Raw genomic sequence first — 13,102 nt, forward strand, 5'->3', positions numbered from 1 at the left:
CCATCATCCCATCCATCAAGTATAATGGCAAGAAAAAGTATTCACGCCCTGCCCCACCCCACCCACTTTGTGCATTTATTCTCAATTCTATTAGAATTAAAAGTTATTTCTGCTCAATTTATGTGACAGTATAAATTGAGTATATACATAATATACATGTATATACAGTATATACATGATTTACTACATTATTATTGGACTAAATGTGATCTTAGTGTGAGGATACTGTCTTAGCCTGCTGGTTGGAACCAATTTTCATTGCCCAGTCAAAACAGAATTTGTAGATTATTGCATCATAAAGCTGTTGTGGAATTAATGCATCAAGTGTCCTAGATGTGGATTTTTCTCATCTTACTGTTGCAACTGGTTAAGGTAAGTCAATGGTTTTCTTCTTTAATGTAGCAAAGTATCTAAGGTAAACAAGTATATTGTAACTCCAACCTCCAACTTGAAGAAAGGAAGAATTATTGACTCAGTTAATAGTAGCCACATGTTGGTAGTCAGAGGTCAGAGAGAATATAGCTACAAGTTACAAGTCTTCAAGTTAAACTAAAACTGTACCGACCTTAGTAGGTAGGTAGATAGGTGGGCAGATACATAGCTAGGTAGGTATGTAGGTGTTTAGATAAAGAGAAACAGAGATAATGAGTTTTAGGAGTCACCAATGTCAATTTGGAGAGTAACTGCAGAAAATACAGATAGCCTTTAGTGGTGTAGCCTACATTACTAAATAATGAAAATGTAGCCTAATAAGCTATGTTGACAAGTGCTTCCTAAACTTAAAACTACACTCCAGACGCCCAAGACACTAATTAAATCATTCCAGTCATTGTAAATGCTTCAAAGACGCAATGAAAACGATCTGAAAGGGGGAAAAAACTAAAGAGTTAATTTTGGAATTTAACTAATCTCCTCCTTAAAGCCAGCGTTGTTTCTTCCTATGCAATTAGGGGCCGCTGTGAGCCTGGAACACGTTAATCCAGAAAAAACACTGTTAATTTATAATTAAAAGGAAGGAGGGAAGGTAGGTAGGTAGGTAGAGATTGATAGATAAATAGATAGATAGATAGATAGATAGATAGTCTAATTAAAGAGATTGAAAGTAGCAACCTATTTTTTCTCTTTTCTCCTCTCAGAGAAATAGTGAATGAAAGACGCGAAGGAGAATTCACCTCCGGGTCACCCCCTGGCCCCTCCTCCCCTCCCGGGCTCCAGTGGCTGCTGCAGGTCCAGGAACTATTTGGAACTGAAGGAGCTGGGAGTGGGGAGCTTTGGAAGAGTGGCCCGATGCTTGAAACAGGCCACCGGCGAGACTGTGGCTGTCAAGACCATAGAAAGCGCACAGCAACGCATCATCGCCCTAAAAGAGGTGGGCTACTCTATTGATTTTGATGTTTACACTTGCAAAAGATTGTGTTACATTTGATTAGCTGGTCAGATTTTGCCTTTGCCATTTAAAAGGTTTGCTATGTAACACATGAAGTATCTTTTGATAACATAAGCATGTCAAACTTGTCATGTGCTCCCAGGTGTTCATGCTGCAAAAGCTCAGAGGTTTGGACCCTGAGAAATGCCACATCGTGAGATTTCATGAGTTCTTCTTTACGAAGTGTGGCACTAGTCTGGTGTTCGAGGCGTTGGACATCAGCCTGTATGACTACTTGATCCTCAGAGAATATGCCCCTCTGCCTTTAAATGACATCAGACCCATCATCCAACAGGTACAGATATATCAGATAGAAAGTCAAATTCAAATGTTCAGCTGTGGCTCTATATTTTATCACTGACTTTGTACTTGCAGCTGGCCACAGCATTGGACGCCCTGAAGAGCATCGGAGTGATCCACACTGATCTGAAACCAGATAACATCATGCTGGTGGATCATCTGAGGAAGCCCTTCAAGGTCAAGCTGATTGACTTCGGCTTGGCCATTGAGACGAGTGAAGCCAAGACTGGCGCTCTTCTTCAGCCCATTTTCTGGAGGTGAGGTCTATAGAAACATGGATCACTCCTCTACTGGAGTGTATAGTTTCTCAGTTCTACTGTAAATAAGTAGCAGAGTGTGTGTTTCCTGTCCATACTTGTTAGGACAAGTGATGAATTCAGGGCTCCATAATCCTCAGCTGCTGTGACAACCTTGTACTGATGCTGTGCATTCTTGTTTGTGAGGGATTTCTGCCATGTCCCATGTTGTATTCTTTTTCATTTTGTGTGTTCATGTTCTTCCACACTCAGGTCTCCAGAAGTCATTTTGGGTCTGCCATTTTCTGAGGCTATTGACATGTGGTCGCTGGGCTGTGTGATGTTCGACTTGTATCGCGCCAATCCACTCTTCCCTGGGATGTGTGAATATGACATGGTCAGTACCTTACTATAGCTGGACACTATTCCTAATACAGCTAGTACCAGTGTTGTGCAAGTTCACACTTCACAAGAGCTAGCTCAAAGTTCAGTTCACACAGATTAAAATGAACTAGTTCACGTTCATAGTTCACAATTTTGAATTTTGAACTAAGTTCACAGTCCCAAAAAATGAACTAGTTCACGTTCATTTCTTCCGTTTTTTTTTAAATGAGCTGCTCCGAGCTATTCTTTTTCAATAGAACCTCCTCCTACCCATCCATCCCCAGCCCCCAATCATTGCCACTGCCCACTTCCCAAACTAAATGAATTACTGTATACTACTATAGAATCAGACAGATATTACTTTTAAAAGCCAAGAAAAACCAATGTGAGTATATGTTTTACCACTTAAACAATGTGTCATATTATGCAGAAAGTGAAAAAAAGAGGTGCAGTAAAGGTATACTGTAGATGCAATGGAAATTTTATTTAGCCTGCATGAACCAAATTATGCATCAGTTCAAAAACATAAAATAGATTCATATGCTTCCAAGCGAGCTGGTACAGGCTCCACCACTGGCTACATTACAGTCGCTAGCTGAAAGATGTGCTATGATTTCAGTTCTGCAGAGCACACAATTTAGAGTATTTAGAGTACTTCAGCAGTACCGGTAGCTGCGTCTGAATTGCCAGTTGCACTAGCCATGCTGGGTGCCGTAAATCCTTGGGTGCCGTAAAACACAGTGCGTGAGCGTCGTTAACTCTCGCGGGAGAGTTCACGTTCATTAGTTGCAAACGGATACGTTCAGTTCACCGTTCACCAAAAACATGAACACGTTCAATGAACGCGCTCTTTTAGCGCATTCATGCACAACACTGTCTAGTACTGCTGTATCCACATATACTCTTCCTGAAAGGCCCGGCTCAGTTCACTATGTAAAGGATGACTGATTACAGTAGCTATTATAAGAGCAGCAGATGATGATCAAAGCAGACACCAAAAGTGTATGGAGTCTTGACAGTCTAGAAAGATGATGCTATGTTTTGTTTCCAGATGCGATTGTTCATTGACATGCTGGGTCAGCCTGCAGACCATCTCCTGGACGCTGGGCTGTATACAAAGCAGTTTTTCAAAAAAACTCCTTTCTACGTTTGGCGCCAACGCTGGAGGCTCCTGGTACCACAACGCTCCTTCTTTGGCTATCATTTTCTCTTCAACATTTTCTCCTCTGTTTAAGATTATTTGTTTGAAGTATAGAACAGTAAATACACTAAAGTGATTAAGAGGTATCTCAAATAGACTTTATGTTCTTTTAGACTCCACAGGAGTTTGCTATAAAAAAATTCATAGTGTCCGAAGACACCAGGTGCCACAAATTCCACTCTCTGGATGAACTGAAGGAGGTAGGTGGTCAAGTAGGTGGAAGCTGCTGAAAAGACAAAACATAGCATTGGCTGAATTCATGACTTTCACTGACTCCCTTTTCATTAGCCAGGATGATGATTTGTCTGATTTTTGGTTGGAATTTGCTTATTGTTTCCAAATTTAGGAGAGCCTGGATGAAGAGAACAGTGCTGATGATAGAAGGGAGTTTGTTGATTTACTGAAGGAAATGCTTCAAGTGGATGCCGGGAAGAGGATTACCCCCAGAGAAGTCCTTGCCCATCCATTCATTACAATGGGCTACCTCAATGGCTCCCGCCACAGCTCTCAGTAAGTGTGTGTTTCTGTGTGTGTGGCGTGCGTGCAAGTCCTTATATTTCTGCTTTGCGTATAGGTTATCAGACAACAGCAGGCACTGGCTGTAATGATTTATAAATTGATCAATTGGTTCATTGATTGACATACTTTGCTCAGTGGGAAGTCCTGTTTCCTGAGTATAACAGTGTGAGTTTGTTGTTTGGTAGCTGTGAAGCTCTGCGCCCTGCCACCACCGTGCAGAGAGACGGTGAGACTGTGGATAAAGAAAAGTCTCAGCCTGCAGCACTGCAACCCAGCAGGAACCAGGCCCAGGCCAGATCCCAAGACACCGAGAAGAAGACCAAGGCTGATGATTGGTAGGTGTTGGTCCATCTTTCTATTTGCCTGCTGGTGCTAGAATGTGTCGTAGAGGCCACAGTTGCTTTATTATTAGATTCAAACCTTTTGATGTTGCTGAATCTATTGCAGAATTTAGCTGAACAACAGATTTGAGGGAGCAGTATATATTAACTGCATGTGTCTTCATTTGTCAGCACTGGCAGAACTTCCACAACACCACAGCCACGTGTCATCTTGGTTCAGCCCATGTCCTCCATGAACAGCATGCAGGAGGATGGGGCTACTGAACAGCAGAGTGACAACCACCAAATTAGGTAAGATTATTTCCTCTGATCACTCCAGTCATCCCTCAGATAAGGGTGGAAGAGGAGGGAAATGGTCAAGGTAGTCCGTAATGTGAGCAGATAGGGAGTATGTGCACTTATGTGGGAAATTTGCACGATTGTTATAAGCCGCTTTGACAAATAACATTTGAAGGAATAGTATGCTAACTGTGCAGCTGTTTTGTCCGCCATTATCAGGGCAAGCATGTCCACTAACACTATGCATGTTACTCCTAACAAGATGAGATCATTTTCCCTCTACTCTGATAAAGAACTGCTCTTTAAAACTTGTATGGACCAGCAGTGACTCTGTGTGTGTGTGTGTGTGTGTGTGTGTTTAGCCCCGTGTCTCTGAAGTTGGAGTCTGTCACTGAAACTGACATGGCTGCTGTCATGCCTCTCAAGTTGGAGTCGCTCAGTGAATCTGACATGGCCGCTGCCATAACTGAGGCGACTCCCTCACTGAACGCCACAGAGGTAGGAATCACCGCTTGCTGAGCGTGATTCATAGATTAGCAATATTGTACAGTAGAAAAATGGACTCAACCAATAATGAATGGGATTATTGTTAATACTAACAACTTCCTCTCAGGTCGGAGCTCCAGCTGTTCCAGCTGTGGACTCTGCCACTGTGGACACCACATCGGTTCCCCTGAGCAGCGCTGCTGCAGCCGCTGCAGCCGCTGCTCTGAACCAGATGGACCACCTGGACAACGAGTCCTCTCACACCACATCTGGTAGGAGATATTCACCTCCACTTGTGTCTGAATTGCCAAGTCCTTCCACACTGAAGTTAATTGCATTAAGGTCGGTTGAGGCATTGACTGTGCTTTCTTGATTTTCAGAGGTCAGCGAGCCCAAGAAGAAGAAGAAGAAGGGAATCCGACGCTTCTTCTCCAGGATGATGAAGGCACTTCGCTGCTGCTGTGTGCACAAGGACAAAGATGTGGAGTGAAGCTTACTATAAAGGTTTTTTAGCTACACACCTGAGAACTTGCATGATGGATTTTACACTCAGAAAACACTCAGAAAAGATCAATATTTGAAATATAGCTGCAAACGTTCAAGCCCATAACAGCTAATGTTGGGAGAATAAATGTTTGACAAATACAAGTCACATTTCGCTATTAAATTAGTTTGGGACTTAGTGATTCCATTAAAAACCATTTACATCAACTGAGCTAAAGTCTAATAAGGGAACGTGCCACTGGTGTCACACAGACAGGAGAAAAATGGGCAACAAGCCTAACTTGCACATTAAGCACATTCCACATTTCCAAATAAATGGCAGTTAGCTAACATTACCATAAAATGCAACTTGTAGCGTAGCCAAGCTCAGCAAGTGTCAAATCAGCAAGCATGGCGTGACATCTGCAAAACTAAACTTGTAGCTCTATTTTCTAAGCAAAATTATAGTTACACAACAGCCAAAAAAATATAATAAAAGATTATTAGCCATTATGGCTGTGACTGTTTTGTCTAATTGTCATTTTGCTTAGGTCCTTACAAATGTAATGTTAGAGCTACAGATGTTTAGTTTTGCAACTGTGAAGCTGTGCCTTCTATTTGACATTTGCTGAGCTTGGCTACGCTACAACACATGTAAGGAAAGGTAATGTTAGCTAATTGCCATGGATGGCGGTCTTCATTTGAAATGTGGAATGTACTTAATATGCAAGTTAGGCTTGTTGTCCATTTTTCTCCTGTCTGTGTGACACCAGTGGTAAGTTCCCTTATTAGACTTTAGCTCATTTGATACATCAAATGAGCTAAAGCTTAAGTATCACCAAGTTGAAAACAAGCTCGATAGCGATTACTTGTCGAGGCCGCCATATTTTGTCCGATTCAAAACTGGACAAAAAATCGATCTTTTCTGTGATGTCAGATTAAGAACACGGATGGCTCAATATTTTCTGAGTGTAAAATCCATCATGCAAGTTCTCAGGAGTTTTGCTAAAAACCTTCATAGTTCTCTGTGTGGGCAGCATGGAGGCTCAGTGGTTAGCACTGTCGCCTCACAGCAAGGACACAAGTTCCTTTCTGTGTGGAGTTTGCATGTTCTCCCCATGTTTGCGTGGGTTTCCTCCGGGTACTCCGGTTTCCTCCCACAGTCCAAAGACATGCAGATCAGCCTGCAGCACCCCTCCTCTTGCCACATATTGGGTACAACATTGAATTCTCATAGAAAATATGATTCCCGGCCGGGAATCGAACTCGGGTCTCCCGATTAAGAGTCTGCAGTCTTACTCCCTGCAGCACACTTTCACCCATGTGACCATAAATCGCGATGAACAGAGTGACAGACCCACCGGCCGACAGTGCGATCCATAGAGCCCGCTTTCACTGGGCTTAAAATACATTCTCGCCAGTGCAGGTGTACCACGAAAAAAAACATTCTCGTGAAGAACTGCGGCCGCTTATTCTCAGCCATTTGTATACGAGCTATGGTCTTTTGATTTGTGCTCCTCAGAGATAGCCGTTGATGTGTGTGTGCATCACAAGAGACTGGACATCTGCAAATTTCAGTTGGTAAATGTGCGCTGCTCAATCCTTTCATTGTCATTTATGATTGGAAAAATCTTTTAATGTGTCCCCAGCTTAAGGTGACCAATGGGCCAATCTCCTAAAAAGTCAGTATAGTCCTTTAACCCTGAGAAGGAATAAATATAAAAGAAAATGAATTAATTAATTTTTCCCTTCAAAAATAAACCCATTCATTCAAAAACTAATTCGGAGTTGTTCTGTTGTCAGAATTATGTGTTTTCACAGGAGAGTATATTCACTTCTACACTGCTAGTTTTACTTGTAGAGTGCACATGCAACACACACACACACACACACCTCATAGTTTTAGGCGACTTATCAATTGAGTGCTTCAGCCTACAGCTACGCAGCAGGGCAACACTTAGAAGCATAAATTGATGATCAGAAGCCAAATGATCACGCATTCATGATCATGCATTTTAGTTTTGCATGATCTCAGTTCAAATTAAACAGATCATCAATATTTTTATACCTGCAGCAGTAAGTAGTAATAGGATACATCGAAGAAAAATAGGATATAAAGAACAATAGAGCAAGTGGGGTCTATGTAAACATACACAATTGACAATTTCAACACTCAAACATATTAAGTAGAAATGTATGAATAAAAATGTGCAAAAAGTGTGGATTCCAGGATGTGCAAAATAGCATCAGTAGTATCAGACCTTACTGCAACAGGGGAAAAAAACAAAACAGCATTGTATGACAATGAGAGAAGTATGACAAATGAGAGAATATATGGAGGATGTGCAGAAATGTGCTTGTATTCACAATGGATCTATGCAGATGTGTGTTGAGTAAACTATACACCTTCCAAATATATTCACTTCACTTTACAGGTGTAGATAATATGTATAGACAAGCAGCTTTGGGTATGTGCCTTACTAGAAGGAGGAACCCTTAGTGACATTAAGGCACATGTAAAAAAAAAAAGTTGAACACTCTCATGATCAGAACATTTTTTTACATTTATACTGAAGACTGAAACGGCTGAAAAAAGTGTCAGCCATCATGCAGCCAGCGGACCACATGATGATGACCACAGAGAATGAGAGGTCCAAGAGGATTTCTGGGGACCCAACATGAGAAATATTATCATTATTATTATTACAGGTTGCAGTGAGTTTCTTCACATATTGGTGGATGTGTTCTGAAAATTCCAACTCTCTACGACACACGGCTGATATTTTACGAATTTTTTAAGTTTCGATTTTAATATCTATGGAGATTTGGTTATGTAATAGGTAGGGGTGTCATGATTCTCCAAATCCACAATTCAATTTGACTTTCGATTTTAAGGTTACAATTCGATTCAATTTTCCATTAAAAAAGATTTTTTTTCAGCACTGACGGCTATGCCATTGTTAGACTATCAAGTCTTGATTTGTAAAGATCAACAGATCATTGGTTTTATGCCCCGACAACTGTCATTTACATTTTCAAATTCTTCTTTAAAAAGATGGTATCAAGTGTGATATAACTGCCATATTTTTTTTTTTGGAATGTACCACACTAAGGCCATATAGTCAAATTTTTTCAAAGTTTTTCTATTTAAAAAAACACAACTTTCCCTTTAATTTGGTACCAAATACATGGCAAGGTGATTCAGGGCGTCTCCTTACTGAAGTGTCAACATTCACAGTATGACAACAAAACAGATCCTTCCTATCTTGGCTAACAATAAGCTTTCAAAATACATACAAAACCTCCAGCGCTTCAGCCCACACAGTAATAAGATCAGACAATAACAGTCGCCAAACAAATATGGAAAAAGTTGCCAAACTTATATGGATAAAAGTCGCTGCAACCCGGCCAGTCCTAATTACCGACTCTTCGGTGCACTGCCTCCCGGAAAACAGCGTCCGTCTCCAGCGGTGAGAGCGGGTAGGTCCCGCTGTTTAGTGAAGGTGATCTTGTGTCTTGTTTTATCGAGCAAGAACAAACGATTTCAAAAGACTTCAACTCACAATGTCTTCGTAACTTTCCACTACATACGGCGGGTCAGGTTCTGTCTCACAGCACAATCTGACAGCTTCCAGAAGGTTTTAAAAGCGTGACGAAGTTGAGGTGGTGAGAATTACAGCGCACATATACAGCTTTCGTAAATGTATGTTTCAGGATAACTTGTACCCCCCCCCCCCCCCCCCTGTTGCCTGACATAACCGATGCGCCATTGAAACAAAATCCGACACAGAGAGAGGGATCCAATCCAAGTGGTTCAATGACTTCAAGTATTTTGAGTGAAATGCCTTGAGCAGACATATCTGCGGTTTCAATGAATCCTACCTCCCGTTCCTTAATTACCCCTGGATTTATGAATCTAATACAGACAGCAACCAGCTCACGTTTGGATTGATCTTTGTACTCATCTGCCAGTATAGCATAATATGTAGATGGTTGGTGCAGTTCAGCCTTTATTTTAGCAGTGAGGCTGCAGCCTCAAGCAGCTTGTCCTGAATCCCGTGGCTCATAAGTGTGGCATTTCGTGGAAGTTCTTTCAGCCTAGCTTCGATTTCTGGGTCATACTTGGCGGCGTTTCCCTGTGCCCTCTGAGGGGAATGTCCAGCTTGGCACACATCATAAACGAAATGGCATCACCGTGCAGTTGATTTAACACAGTCCCACGACTATTTTGCAGTCCATGGCTTTCCCTATATCCAGTGACGGACTGGCCATCTGGCAAGGTGGGCAAATGCCAGAAGGGCCGCCAGACTATGGGCCGCTTGGGCCACTCAGAATGGATTATTACATTGATATAAAAAAGAAAAGAAAAAAAGAAAAACGAAATAATTTTGTCTTTGATGATTTTCATTGAAAATAACTTATTTCAGCGGCCCAAAACATTTTATATTGGCCCTCATATAGTTTTACTTTTTAATAAATACACACGCATTTCTCGCGATCAACTCGTTGCTACGCAACACAACGCAATGTTAGCTAGTGGAAATGACAAGGGATGATGGGAGGTATTATACGATAGACAGAACACGGTAGAAAAATTACGCCAGGCTAAAAGAAAATGAATCGGGGCACCAAACGACCAAAGGGTGGGGCAGAGAAAAAGAGAGAAAAAACAAAGAAAGCTCTGCTGGCTGAGGGTGAAACGTGCTAAAATAACAGATTTATTTTCGAAACAGTCTGCCGCCGGGGCCTCTGCAGGTGTTGCTAGCAGTAATGTCACTGCTTCAGCTAGCTAGACAATTTGGAGGCCTTCATGCTGATGGCAACTGAAAAAGAGATCCTAATGAAGCTGGACTCCGACGATGTGATTGACAGGGTTGTAGAGAAAAGCAAACTCCTTCGTAGCTTGCTAACTACATGAAGGTAAGACACATTTATTATTATATACTGTGGCTGTGCAGTGATCTTTTCATGTTTTGGTGGAGCTATTGTAATATGCACTGTGGCTGGTGTAATGTTTATGGCTTATAATACATGTGATGTTTCTAATGTTATAATTTGATAGTGCTTTATTCTGTCCACGAGGGGGTGCTCTTGGTTCATTGTTATAGTATGGGGCGCTCTTGGTTCACGGTGGTAGTATGCTTGGAAAAACCGCGAGACTGAGAGCCCGGATATAGTTGCGGTAGCAGAGAGAGAGAGAAACATGTACAACTTAAGTTGAATACTAAAGAATTCAAACATTACTTTGCTGTGTTGGAGTTTGATTTCAGAATTTTACAGCTGGCAGTGCTCTTTTCATGTTTTGGTAGCTATTGTATTATTATTTACTGAGGCTTAATAAGTCTGGCCTATGTATTTGTGCCGAATGTGCCTTAATTTGCTAGTTGCGCGTATCATGTCGTAGCGCTCTGCCGCTCACAGTATTGTGTGCATTGTTGTCGGCATTCACCAGCGATTGTAGTGTGTGTCGGTTGCGTGTGTGTTCTGTGTTCTGAATTTCTGCATTCTAGTCAGCCGGAGTAGCAAGCAAGTTAGTGCTAACGTTAACGATAGCATGGCTGGACGTTGAGGCTGGACATTGAGGCTGTGCATGCGGCGGTTTCCCCTTCATCCCGCGCAGACAACGTCTCTGGCCGTGGTGTCTGTGGCCATGGCTTGACTCTGATCCGACTCCAAGCGTGTCTCTTCTTCCAAACGTGTTTTTTTTTTTAAACGGACCATTGACAGTTATTTCGTCATTGTAATGTAGTATAGTTATCTACCTGGCTAGCTAGCGTCCTGCAACAATGAGTAGCTCGCTTAGCTGCTAGGCGAGATGCAGTATTTGAAATTGGGCACCGGCTACATGGACGAGACTTGCTGGCAAAACAAAATCATTGCTGATTTTGTTATTTTCATAGGATTTGTTGACGGTAAGAAATGCATTAAAAAACATCAGCCTTATCCTTTAAGAGAGGATGTTCTGACAGACACATATTTCATTATAGCTTTATTGTTTTTTTAATATCACCATACTGACACTCAAGACAGATTACACAGAACAAATCACATTAAAACATTTTAAAATAAAAAATGTATATATATTTTTTCAGGGATCTGATTGGATGGGCCCCTGCTTGGAATGTTGTCTTTTAGCAGGCACTTCACAACAGAGGTGGAATCAGCTTTCCTGTAAGCTCATGCTTCTGGCCAGTTTGAGAACATGTCTGTACATACAATGATATTTTCATAACAAGGGTATTTTTACTCTGGCATATTAATAAAGTCTATTTGCAGTGTTTAAAATGTCCTCGTGGGGAAGGTTGTGTCAACATCACTGTTTGCACTGTTTTGTGTTTTTTTTTTAATTTTTGAGCATATGAGGGCAGATCATTTTACCAGTACGCAGGATCTGATGCAACTCCCCTTTGTTCTAATTAGAATGACCTATGTACTGTAGAAACCTGCCTTAGATGTTAGAGGAAAGGAGGGTAGGTGACAGCGGATACGTCATTGGGGTTATCAAGCGGGCACCTCATATCACAGGTGTTTCATTGAATTAAGCCCACAATACCTCCACAAGACTCAAAAGTATATTGCGATGTCCTAGATCCTCCTTCTTTACCTTTAAAATGAAGCATTGCGTTAGTTCAGGCAGGACACAAGTGATGCGCATTCGTCCCCGTGGTTCCTACCTGCCACGCTGCAGACTGGCTGTGCTGCTTTCTCCCTCCACCGCCCCGGCCTCCGATGGTATGTTTCTGTAGGCTTGTCTTATTCCAAATCTCAGTGATATACAGTATGTCTGCTGGGTTCTGTTCTGTTTACCCCTGCGAGGGTTTGGTGTTGCTCTCCCCGCTGAATCTTTAGCATCCTGCTCGGATTTGCACAGGTAGCGGCCTAGAGAGCAGAGCATGTACTGCCAAAAACAACTGTATAACCATTTGTAACCACAATAATGGTTTTAACTTCATGACAAGTGTTCCTGACTGAATAAAAAGCTATTTACTGACAGACCACCTTTCAAAAGCAAAGTTAGAAAGCATTTCAAAGTCAGGAAAATGAAGAGTAAAAGCATTAAACAATGAATAAACTGATACATAAAATAACTAAATATGCGTGCCAGTTAATATAACAATAATAATAGAAAAACAATAAAATAAAAATAGTTAATATTACAATTAATTAACAGTCAAAACAATTACTTAAAAGCAAGTCTATAAAAGTGTATTTCAATGCTAGCCTGATCTCCTCAGGCAATGGCTCCAGTAACAAAAGCATGATTGCTACACTAAGCAATTTTCCGACCACTAGAGGGTGACAGAAACCACAACACATTTGTAAATAAACCCACAGCAAAGCTTCTGGACTATGGAAGCCCCAAAAGACAAACCTAGCGAAGGACAGTGCATAAAGGATAATAGCTAAGATCAACGTACCTGCTGAGAAACAAACAAACAAACAAGTC

Source organism: Centroberyx gerrardi, chromosome 5 (assembly GCF_048128805.1).
Source record: "Centroberyx gerrardi isolate f3 chromosome 5, fCenGer3.hap1.cur.20231027, whole genome shotgun sequence".
In the NCBI taxonomy this organism is placed as follows: Eukaryota; Metazoa; Chordata; class Actinopteri; order Beryciformes; family Berycidae; genus Centroberyx; species Centroberyx gerrardi.